Source organism: Scyliorhinus canicula, chromosome 14, assembly GCF_902713615.1.
Source record: "Scyliorhinus canicula chromosome 14, sScyCan1.1, whole genome shotgun sequence".
In the NCBI taxonomy this organism is placed as follows: Eukaryota; Metazoa; Chordata; class Chondrichthyes; order Carcharhiniformes; family Scyliorhinidae; genus Scyliorhinus; species Scyliorhinus canicula.
Genome location: NC_052159.1, coordinates 146,407,012 through 146,419,933, shown reverse-complemented (window position 1 = coordinate 146,419,933; position 12,922 = coordinate 146,407,012).

Sequence of the window (12,922 nt, the reverse complement as noted above, 5' to 3'; positions counted from 1 at the left end):
AAAACACTTCTAATGGCCAGTTTGCCAATATAAGATTGTTTTCAAACGGCTAGTGGGTGTTCTGCTAATGCTTTGTTTTTCTTATTTGTAACATCACTACAAGATATATTCCAGTTACGTTGATAATTACACAAATAATAGGTTTAATTATTGGAGGATTTAGATTATAATTTTGTCTTTTTTCACTGGCAATCTTCCTGTTTTCTTCCATGTTCCCTTTGGTGTTTTACACCATTTGCAGCCTGGAATGTAGGCCGTAACGTCTTCCTATGCTTCCATTAATCTTGCCCTCAGGAAGCCACAGCAGATGTGCTGCAGTAACCTGGAGTTATTCCTCTTCCACATCCATTAGTAGATCAAAGATAGAGAACTCAGTGATGTGAGGGATTGAATCACACTCCCTCATCTCAACAACCTACATGTTTCTGTCCCAACGTAATTCCCACCTCACTGTTGCTCACCCTTGTTTTGAGATTTAATCTTTACTTACTTTTATATCCTGCGTATCTAAGAATCTTTGTGTTTGTTTATTTCCAGAACCAAGGTGCAACATTGGCTTGATAAATGGTCTTTCATGTTTGACAACGTAACCATGAAACAATACCAATCTGCAGCCACAGAGTTGTTTCATGTCATATGCACTGTTCCCAAAGGAGACAAGTATATACACAGCATTCACATGTGCACTTAATTTCATTCATAAAGCTAGTGCGTTCAAAGTTTTTGTGCCAAGAGATTCAAAACATCCAAGTGTGGTGTAATTCAACCTATCTGCGTTTCAAAGCTGACCTTTACAAAGGGAATAATCTGTAACACCAAACCAATTTATCATTTACATTATAGGAATAGACCAACAATGCAAAGACTATGAGGTCCATTTGCTTCAATTAGAGATGGAGGTTCGTACTTGGGTTCTGCAGTCGTCCCTTTCACATTGCCACCTGATTGTGTGTTTCGCAGCTGCAACTTTACATGGGACTAGAGCCAAATCGCAGTGAGCCCTGTCTGGTGGGGTACAAATTAATTGCTGCATCGCGACATTGATAGTCTCAGCAGTTTCAACCAGGGGTTCATGATACACCACCCCCTTCAATTATCTCTGCCTTTCAACAATGACAGCCTGGGTTTATACCGCATCATTAACACAATAAGATGATCCAGGGCAGCAATAGAGTTTGAAGAAAATCTTTATTTCACAGCTGCAACTTTAGGCACACACGTTTTGAGTTCTTTAATAAAAACCCTCCAAGATTTATATAATTTTTTTTGAATGCATTTAAATTTTTGGAAAATTATTCCTTTAATTATTACAAATAATTATTATAAATTGTATTTCTCCCTCTCTCACCTTAAACCTATGCCCTCTAGTTCTAGACTCCTCTACCTTTCGGAAAAGGTGTTGACTATCTACCTTATCTATGCTCCTCATTATTTTATCGACCTCGATAAGATCACACCTGAGCCTCCTATGCTCCAGGGAAAAAAGTCCCATTCTATCCAACCTCTCCTTATAATTTAGACCATCAAGTCCTGGTAGCATCCTCATAAATCTCTTCTGCACTCTTTCGAGTTTAACAATATCCTTCCTATAGAACTGAACACAGTATTCCATGTGTGGTCTTACCAATGTCTTGTAAATTTTCAACAAGATGTCCCAATTCCTGTATTCAATATTCTGACCAATAAAACCGAGCATGCTGAATGCCTTCTTCACCACCCTGTCCACCTGCGACTCCACCTTCAAGGATCTATGAACCTGTACCCCTAGATCTCTTTGTTCTGTAATTCTCCCCATCTCACTACCATTAACTGAGTAGGTCCTGCTCTGATTTGCTCTACCAAAATGCATCACCTCACATTTATCCAAATTAAAATCCATCTGCCATTCATCGGCCCACTGGCCCAATTGTTCAAGATCCTGTTGCAATCTTATATAACCTTCTTCACTATCCACTATGCCACCAATCTTGTGTCATCTGCAAACTTACTAACCATGCCTTCTACATTCTGATCCAAATCATTAATATATATAACAAAAACAGTGGACCCAGTACTGATACCTGAGGCACAATGCTGGTCACAGACCTCCAGTTTGAAAAACAACCCCCCACGACAACCCTTTGGCTTCGGTCGCCAAGCCAATTTTGTATCCAATTGGCTACCTCACCCTGGATTGCATGAGATTGAACCTTTTGCAACAAACTACCATGCAGTACCTTGTCAAAGACCTCGCTAAAGCCCATGTACACAATGTCGACTGCACTGCCCTCATCTACCTTCTTTGTTACCCCTTCAAAAAAGTTAAAGGAACAAAGAACAAGAGTTGAGCCATGTCCTGTTTAGGAAAATTCAAGTTAAAAAGCAGAGGGGGTGCTCTGAGTTAAAGAAACAGCTGCAAGAACCCGATTTAATGACAGCTAGGTAAGAAGCCAAACATCTGAGATAAATCTAAAGTTTGGTGATGGCTTAACACAGCCTGTAGCAGACTTAACACAGAGAAGTGTGGGGTGGCTCATTTTGAAAGCGATGGACAAGCAGAAGCAATATAAGATAAGAAGTACAATTCTAAAAATGTTGCAGAAGTAGAGGGATCTGGGGACATACCTGAACAAATCATTGAACGGGGGTAGCTGGGCAGAGAAAGCAATTCACAAAACATACAAAATCAAGAACTTTATAAATAGAGTGCAAAAGGAGTTATGAAAAGTTTGACTTCCAACTAGAGGATTGTGTCCAATTCTGGGCAGCATGTTTTAGGGATATAAAGGCATTCAAGAGAGTGCAGAAAAGAATCACGAGTATGGTACCAAGTACAGTTGCATGGATAAATTGGAAAAACTGGGATCGTTTTCCTTTGCGAAGAAAGGATTAGGAGAAGATTTGATAGAGGTGCTCAACGTAATGAGGAGGCCCAGGCAGGCTCAAAGGAGAGAAACTTCCCAGTGTCAGAAGAGTCAAGAACCAATGGACGCCAATTTAAAGTGTTATGTCCATGTGGGGAGGAATGAAATGACTCCCCTATTCTCCCACTCCACTTCCACTTGACCGTAACAAGGTTTTTTAGTCATTTAGAGAGGATATGCTTTGCCAATTCTGTAGGCGTCCCAGTATTTACATTTTCTGATTGTAAGGAACTAGTCTGACAGGTTTTCTTAGGTTAAACAAAGAACAAGATAAGTTTATTGAAACTATTTCCAAAATTTAAAAAAATAGGCTAGGTAAATTGCAGCCACTATTCATACATCACACGCATTCATCTGGGCCCACAAAAATCTGTCAGTACAGATGACAGAATAAAAGTTTAGCCATTAACTGTTCCTTGACTGGTCTCAATGTCATGATTTCATGTCGTGGTTGTTTTGTTCAGTTGCCTTCCTGGGTGCAGTAACAAAGATCCCATTTGTACATTTTATTCCCAAAAGATCTCAATTTGTAGTATATTTATCGTCTTGGGACAATCCAGGCACAGTACTTCTGAGAGAGAGAGAGATAAAGGGGGCACGCCTGCGACATACTTCACTGCAGAAATGTCCTTTAATTTATCTTGCCTGCTTGGTAGGCAGCTCGTACTGGCTGTATATTCCAGAGAAATTATATTAATCCATGTTCGCTGCAGTTATTGTTTCAGAACAGTAATAACATTTTGATATCTCATCTCGGAAACATTCGAAAATTCTCAAGATACTGCAAAACCAACAGACGGAGTCTTTCACACTCCCCAGGGGGCTGGGTGTCTTTTTCCTTCATCCCACTTGGTGGAATGTGACTGTGATTGTAGCTGGCTGGGCAGCTTCCATTGTCTTTCGAGAGTTCCATCCAGTTCTGTTTAAACCAAGCTGGCAAAAGAAAAATTGAATCTTTTTTAAAAAGCGCATTCATGTAACAAAAGTGATTGGCAATCGAAACAATGACAACATGAGGAAAATTTAATTTTTACACAGTGAGCCTCACGGTAGCATGGTGGTTAGCATTAATGCTTCACAGCTCCAGGGTCCCAGGTTCGATTCCCGGCTGGGTCACTGTCTGTGTGGAGTCTGCACGTCCTCCCCGTGTGTGCGTGGGTTTCCTCCGGGTGCTCCGGTTTCCTCCCACAGTCCAAAGATGTGCGGGTTAGGTGGATTGGCCATGCTAAATTGCCCGTAGTGTAAGGTTAATGGGGGGATTGTTGGGATACGGGTTACGTGGGTTTAAGTAGGGTGATCATTGCTCGGCACAACATCGAGGGCCGAGGGGCCTGTTCTGTGCTGTACTGTTCTATGATCTATGAGTGGTTAGGATCTGGAATGCACTCCTTCAAGTGTGATGGATACAGATTTGATCAAGGCCTTCAGGAGAGCATTAGATAATTATGTGAAAAGAAAACAATTGCAGGACTACGGGGAAAAGATGGGGGTGGTGAGTTGCCCTTGCACAGAGCTGGCACAATCTCATAAATGATGCAGATGGATGTATCTCTGAGTGTTACAAGTTTTCTGCAATATTTAAATAAGAGAGGAAATCAGGAGGGGCCAACAAATACAGGGCAACAGCAGCTGAAACATTTTGTCCACGCCATTTCTACACCAAGACCCACATGTTTAGACCACCCATACCTTTGACATGTCAGAAATGATTTGCTAAGGCAGCACGGTGGCGCAGTGGTTAGCACAGCTGCCTCATGGCACCGAGGTCCCAGGTTCGTTCCCGACTCTGGGTCACTGTCCGTGTGGAGTTTGCACATTCTCCCCATGTTTGCGTGGGTTTTGCCCCCACAACCCAATGATGTGCAGGGTCGGTGGATTGGCATCGATAAATTGCTCCTTAATTGGAAAAATTGAATTGGGTACTCTAAATTTATTTTTAATAAAGAAATGATTTGCATTTGCCAACTCTAGATCACAAGTCAAGCTCTCTCGGGGCTGCAAAATGTTCTGCAGGCAAAATTAGACCATAAGACAGGAGCAAAAGTAGGCAATTCGACCTGTCAAGTCTTCTCTGCCATTAAATGAGATCATGAATGATCTGATATGATAATCCTCAACTACCCTCTCCCGCCGTATCCCCATAACCCTGGATTCCCTTACTAGTTAAAAATCTTCTAGCTCAGCCTTGAACACACTTGACGACCCAGCCTCTGCAGTAAAGAATTACAGAGGTTCACCACCCTCTGATAGAAATTTATTTCCTCGTCTCTCTCTTAAATGGGTGACCTCTAACTCTGAGATTATACCCTCTGGTTAGATTCTCCAGGGGAAACAACCTCACAGCATCAACCCTGTTAATCTCCCTGAGAGAGTTCTGGAAGAGGACAAATCTTCTTATTCTCTCCAAGACACCTCGGAGGACATCGATCGCAGCAGGCAATCTGCAGCATGGGCGTTTATCTTGCAGTTGACAAATGCTTTGTGTACACTTCCCTTGTGAAAAGGAAGCACCAGTTGGAGCAAGCGGACATCTTTTCCTTTGTGGCAAGTGGCTTTTTTAAAAATTTGATTTATTATTGTCACATTAATATACAGTGAAAAGTATTGTTTCTTGCACGCTGTACAAACAATGCATACCACACATAGGGAGGGAAGAAGAGACTGCAGAATATAATGTTACAGTTAGAGCAAGGTGTAGAGAAAAGATCAACTTAATACAAGGTAGGTCCATTCAAAAGTCTGATGGCAGTAGGGAAGAAGCTGTTCTTCAGGCGGTTGGTACGTGACCTCAAACTTTGGTATCTTTTTCCTGACGGAAGAAGGTGGAAGAGAGTAATTCCGGGGCGCGTGGGGTCCTTAATTCTGCCTTTCCGAGGCAGCGGGAATTGTAGACAGAGTCGATGGATGGGAGGCTGGTTTGCGTGATGGATTGAAATGAAATGAAAATCGCTTATTGTCACATGTATGCTTTAAATGAAGTTACTGTGAAAAGCCCCTAGTCGCCACATTCCGGCGCCTGTTCGCGGAGGTTGGTATGGGATTGAACTACATTCACAACCTTTTGTAATTTCCTGCGGTCTTGGGCAGAGCATGCTCCATACCAAGCTGTGATACAACCAGAAAGAATGCTTTCTATGGTGCATCTGTAGAGGTTGGTGAGAGTCGTAGATGACATGCCAAATTTTCTTAGTCTTCTGAAAAAGTCGTTGGTGGGCTTTCTTAACTATAGTGTCGGCATGGGGGGACCAGGACAGGTTGTTGGTGATCTGGACATGTAAGAACTTGAAGCTCTCGACCCTTTCTACCCTTGCACTACGTCTGGGCATCGGGGCACATCTTATTAACCCTGTAACCCATATGAACGTTGAAAATCAGGGAGAAAACTGCTTATGTTACTGCGCTTGCAATCCTTGGGGCCCGGACAAACCTAAGTTGAAATCCCACCATGGCAGCTGGGAAATTTAATTTCTGCTAGTTAAATACATAGAACGTACAGTGCAGAAGGACATTCAGCCCATCGAGTCTGCACCGACCCACTTAAGCCCTCACTTCCACCCTATCCCGGTAACCCAATAACCCCTCCTGACCTTTTTAGTCACTAAGGGCAATTTATCATGGCCAATCCACCTAACGTGCACGTCTTTGGACTGTGGGAGGAAACTGGAGCACCCGGAGGAAACCCACACAGACACGGGGAGAACGTGCAGACTCCGCACAGACAGTGACACAGCAGGGAATCGAACCTGGGACCCTGGCGCTGTGAAGCCACAGTGCTATCCACTTGTGCTACCGTGCTGCCAATTCATCTGGAATTAAAAAGCTACTTGAGTAATGGTGAACATAAAATTGCTGGCTTTCTCTACTAACCCATCTCCTTCACTAGCATCCTCTGGGGAAAGAAATCCGCTGTCCTTATCCTAATCTGTCTCAGCCGTGACTCCAGACTTGCTGCAGTGAGACTACCCTCTGAAATTACCGAGCGAGACACTCCAGAAATTAAGATTGAGCCCTAGGCGCCCACACCTCATCAATGAATTAAAACAAAAGCTAATGTCCTGATGGCATGCGGCCACGGGACCATCATCATGCACTTTCCCTAGGTGCACCTCCTGCAACTAGATTGTCAACCCATTAGCAGCCAAGGAAGCAGTGTGTGCATGCTACTGTGAACTATTAGTGTGCTTAGCTGCAGGGCCGGCTCAAGGTACCGGCAACTCGGGCAGTCGCCCGGGGCGCCATGTGCTGGGGCGCCGCATAAAAGACTCGGGTCCCGCGCATGCGCAGTTGGGCCGGTGCCAACCAGCGCATGCGCGGTGGCCACCCTCCCTCAGGCCGCCCCGCACAAACATGGCGGATGGATCCAGGCTCGCCGGTGGTCACTCCGGCCCCCCCCCCCCCCCCCTCCGCCCCCCCCCCCCCCTTCCGCCCCCCCCCCCCCTCCGCCCCCCCCCCCCCCCCCCCCCCCCCCCCCCCCCCCCTCCAGCCCCCTACAGCCACCCCCCCTCGGGCCCCCTCCGCCCCTCCCCTCGGGCCCCCTCCGGCCCCACCCCCCCTCCCGACCCCGACCCCGCCATTTGGCCCATCGAGTCTGTTGCGCCATTCAATCATGGCTGATATTTTTCTCATTCCCCTTTCTCCTTGCCTTCTTCTCATAACATAGGGGCTGGTTTAGCTCACTGAGCTAAATCGCTGGCTTTTAAAGCAGGCCAGCAACACGGTTCGATTCCCATACGAGCCTCCCCGGACAGGCGCTGGAATGTGGCGACTAGGGGCTTTTCACAGTAACTTCATTGAAGCCTACTCGTGACAATAAGCGATTTTCATTTTTTTTAAACTCCTGATCCCTTCTTAATCAACCATGTTTTAATGGACTACTTGACCGTTCAAATGCAGGAGAGAAACTATTATCAATTTGATGCAATTGACAAGGATGAGGTTGGTGGGAATTAATAACGAAAAAGGCAGCTTTAAATAGATCATTTTATGTTTCAACGCTAACCCTCAATACATATATCAAGCCAATCAGACAGACAAAAAAATTCACTATCTTAAAGAAAATCTCTCAAATTACACAAAATTGATGAATTAGTTTACGGAATGCCTGCAGGGTCTTTCCTCAGAGAGTCTGTCCTTTTAACTGGAACTCGAATTGCAAGTTTTACCTGGGAGTGGGTGCAACCACATTCCAGTTACGACTGACAAATGAGTGCGTGCAAAACAGAGGCAGTGAGAAAATAATCCCCTGGGTACACAAATTCTAGCTACGTAGATAATAGCAAACGTACACAATATTTAAAACCATGTTTGGCATCAACCTGGATTGGCGATGGTTATGACAGTGAAACTAGCAGTGCTTGCCATCAATATAACCGTGAAATTGACAGCAACCTCTGACCTCCAGAATTAGGCAGTCAAACACAGACATCTGGAATTGCTGTCATGGTTGCCTCATGATGTATTGTTGAATTCCCCACAGATGGAAATCTTCTGCATCATCTGAAGAAATATGAGCTTCCACATTTATATTATTAATTTCACTGCACGAGCTGTTGAGAATTTTTTGTGAATGAGGTGTAACTAGATTTTTAATTGTGCGCTAAGTTGGATTTATTTAACTGTGTGTGTGGAGTTTGCACATTCTCCCCGTGTCTGCGTGGGTCTCATCCTCACAACACAAAGGTGTGCAGAGTAGGTGGATTGGAAAAAATGAATTGAGTACTCTAAATTCATGAAAAAAAAGTTAATTTTATTTATTCTTGACTCGGCGAACATTTATTACCCATCCCTAATTGCCCTTGAGAAGATGGTGGTGAGTTCCCCTCTTGAAACGCTGCAGTCCATGTGGTGTAGGTACACCGTTGTGCAGTAAGAGGAGAGAGTTCCAGGATTTTGTAGCACAGTGGTTAGCACTGTGGCTTCACAGTGCCAGGGTCTCAGAATCGATTCCAGCTTAGGTCACTGTCTGTGCGGAGTCTGCACGTTCTCCCCGTGTCTGCGTCAGTTTCCTCTAGGTGCTCCGGTTTCCTCCCACAAGTCCCCAAAGACTAGCTTGTTAGGTGAACTGGACATTCTGAATTCTCCCTCAGTGTACCTGAAGTGTTGCCGAAATGTGGCGAGTAGGGGATTTTCACAGTAACTTCATTGCAGTGTTAATGTAAGCCTACGTGTGACAATAATAAAGATTATTATTATTATTATTTTGACCCAGCGACAATGAAAGAACAATGGGCTGGATTCTCCATTATTGGGACTATGTCCCCAATCTGATTTCAGAACTGTAAAGATTTACTCCTGAAAATCTTGGATTAAAGAGCCGAATTCACAGCCCTTCATGGAGCTAGCATGGACCTGGAGTAAATCTCGCAGCTTTTACTGCAGATCGGGCCCCCACACTTCCGGGTCAGAGGCCGCACATGCGCACGGCGGCGGCGGCCGTGCTCCATGGCAGACTCGCACCGCGGAGCCAGACCAAAGAAAGAGACCCCCCAATCGGCCGCGCACCTGTCCCTCAAACCCCGCACAAGAACTCCTCGGTCGCCTATAAGGCCCCCCCGGCCCCCGATCCACCTGCCTCCGATCAGGGCGGCCGCGGACCGAGTCCGCAGCCGTCACGCGAGTATCCCGACCGGCTGGTGCACATTACTTCCACGCTGTCGGGACTTCGGCGGATTGGAGGTGGAGGATGTTGGAGTGGGCCTCTGGCAATGGCCCCAGGTGGCACAGCATACTCCCCGAGTACGCCACTTTTTGGTGCCTGGACAATCGGCAAAACGGTGCCGGTCCCGATTTCTGCGGCAAACTGGATTCTTCGCCCCGGCTGCGATTTCAATATATTTCCAAGTCAGGATGGTGAGTGGCTTGGAGCGAAACTTGCAAGAAGCGCTGGTCCCATTTGTCTGCTGCCCTTCACCGTCCAGTCTTAGTTGTTGTGGGTTTGGAAGGTGAAGTCTCAGGAGCCATGGTGAGTTCCTGCAGTGCATCGTCTAGATGGTACACATGGCTAATACTGTGCATCAGTGGTGGAGGGAGTGAATATTTGTGGAAGAGATAGCAATCAAGCGGGTTGCTCCGTCCTGCATGGTGTCGGGCTACTTGAGCATTGTTGGAGCTGCACTCATCCAGGCAAGTGGAGAGTATTCCATCAGACACCTAATTATGCCTTGAAGATGGTGGACAGGTTTAGTGGAGTCAGGAGGTGAATTACATGTCATAAGCCTCTGATCTGCTCTTGTACTCACGGTACTTACATGGCTAGTCCAGTTCAGTTTCTGATCAATGATATCCCTCAGGATGTGGATAGTGGGGGACTCAGCAATGGTAATGCCATTGAATATCATGGGGTGATGATTAGATCCTCTCTTGTTGGAGATGGTCATTGCCTTGGCACTTGTGTGGCATAAATGTTACTTCCCACTTGTCAGCTGAAATCTGAATATTATCCACATTTTGCTAAATAGTCTGCTTAGGTGACTCAAGAGTCGCAAATGGTGCTGAACATGGTGAAGTCATCTGCGAACATCCCCATTTCTGACCTTACGATGGAAGGAAGTTCATTGATGAAGCAGCTGAAGATGGTTCGGCTGAGGACACTACCCTGAGGAACTCCTTGAACTGCGATGGTTAGACTCCAAGAACCACAACCATCTTCCTTTGATTTGATTTGATTTATGTACCTCACATGTACCGAAGTACATTGAAAAGTATTTTTCTGTGGCCAAGGGAACGTACACAGTACAAACATAGTAGACAAAGAATAATCAACAGAGAACATTGACAAATGGTACATCGACAAACAGTGATTGGTTACAGTGCGGAACAAGGGGCCAAACAAAGCAAATGCATGAGCAAGAGCAGAATAGGGCGTCATGAACAGTGTTCTTACAGGGAACAGATCAGTCCGAGGGGGAGCCGTTGAGGAGTCTAGTTGCTTTGGGGAATAAACTGTTCCTTTGTCTGGATTTGACTTCGCAGGAGGGTGCCAGTGTTCAGGTAGGTGGTTTGAAGTGTGTCTACTTCAATGCCAGGAGTATACGAAATAAGGTAGGGGAACTGGCAGCATGGGTTGGTACCTGGGACATCGATGTTGTGGCCATTTCAGAGACATGGATAGAGCAGGGACAGGAATGGTTGTTGCAGGTTCCGGGGTTTAGGTGTTTTAGTAAGGTCAGAGAAGGGGGCAAAAGAGGGGGAGGTGTGGCGCTGCTAGTCAAGGACAGTATTACGGTGGCGGAAAGGATGCTAGATGGGGACTCTTCTTCCGAGGTAGTATGGGCTGAGGTTAGAAACAGGAAAGGAGAGGTCACCCTGTTGGGAGTTTTCTATAGGCCACCTAATAGTTCTAGGGATGTAGAGGAAAGGATGGCGAAGATGATTCTGGAAAAGAGCGAAAGTAACAGGGTAGTTGTTATGGGAGACTTTAACTTTCCAAATATTGACTGGAAAAGATATAGTTCGAGTACATTAGATGGGTCGTTCTTTGTACAATGTGTGCAGGAGGGTTTCCTGACACAATATGTTGACAGGCCATAAAGAGGCGAGGCCACATTGGATTTGGTTTTGGGTAATGAACCAGGCCAGGTGTTAGATCTGGAGGTAGGTGAGCACCTTGGAAACAGTGACCACAATTCGGTGACCTTTACGTTAGTGATGGAAAGGGATAAGTATACCCCGCAGGGCAAGAGTTATAGCTGGGGGAAGGGCAATTATGATGCCATTAGACATGACTTAGGATGTGTAGGTTGGAGAAGTAGGCTGCAAGGGTTGGGCACACTGGATATGTGGAGCTTGTTCAAGGAACAGCTATTGCATGTTCTTGATAAGTACGTACCAGTCAGGCAGGGAGGAAGGGGTCGAGCGAGGGAACCGTGATTTACCAAAGAAGTGGAATCTCTTGTTAAGAGGAAGAAGGAGGCCTATGTGAAGATGAGGCGTGAAGTTTCAGTTGGGGCGCTTGATAGTTACAAGGAAACGAGGAAGGATCTAAAGAGAGAGCTGAGACGAGCAAGGAGGGGACATGAGAAGTCTTTGGCAGGTAGGATCAAGGAAAACCCAAAAGCTTTCTATAGGTATGTCAGGAATAAAAGAATGACTAGGGTAAGAGTAGGGCCAGTCAAGGACAGTGGTGGGAAGTTGTGTGTGGAGGCTGAGGAGATAAGTGAGATACTAAATGAATACTTTTCGTCAGTATTCACTCAAGAAAAAGATAATATTGTGGAGGAGAATGCTGAGACCCAGGCTATTAGAATAGATGGCATTGAGGTGCGTAGGGAAGAAGTGTTGGCAATTCTGGACAAGGTGAAAATAGATAAGTCCCCGGGGCCTGATGGGATTTATCCTAGGATTCTCTGGGAAGCCAGGGAAGAGATTGCTGAGCCTTTGGCTTTGATTTTTAGGTCATCATTGGCTACAGGAATAGTGCCAGAGGACTGGAGGATAGCAAATGTGGTCCCTTTGTTCAAGAAGGGGAGTAGAGATAACCCCGGTAACTATAGGCCGGTGAGCCTAACGTCTGTGGTGGGTAAAGTCTTGGAGAGGATTATAAAAGATACGATTTATAATCATCTAGATAGGAATAATATGATTAGGGATAGTCAGCATGGTTTTGTGAAGGGTAGGTCATGCCTCACAAACCTTATCGAGTTCTTTGAGAAGGTGACTGAACAGGTAGACGAGGGTAGAGCAGTTGATGTGGTGTATATGGATTTCAGTAAAGCGTTTGATAAGGTTCCCCACGGTCGGCTATTGCAGAAAATACGGAGGCTGGGGATTGAGGGTGATTTAGAGATGTGGATCAGAAATTGGCTAGTTGAAAGAATACAGAGGGTGGTGGTTGATGATAAATGTTCAGAATGGAGTTCAGTTACGAGTGGCGTACCACAAGGATCTGTTCTGGGGCCGTTGCTGTTTGTCATTTTTATAAATGACCTAGAGGAGGGCGCAGAAGGATGGGTGAGTAAATTTGCAGACGACACTAAAGTCGGTGGAGTTGTAGACAGTGCGGAAGGATGTTGCAGGTTACA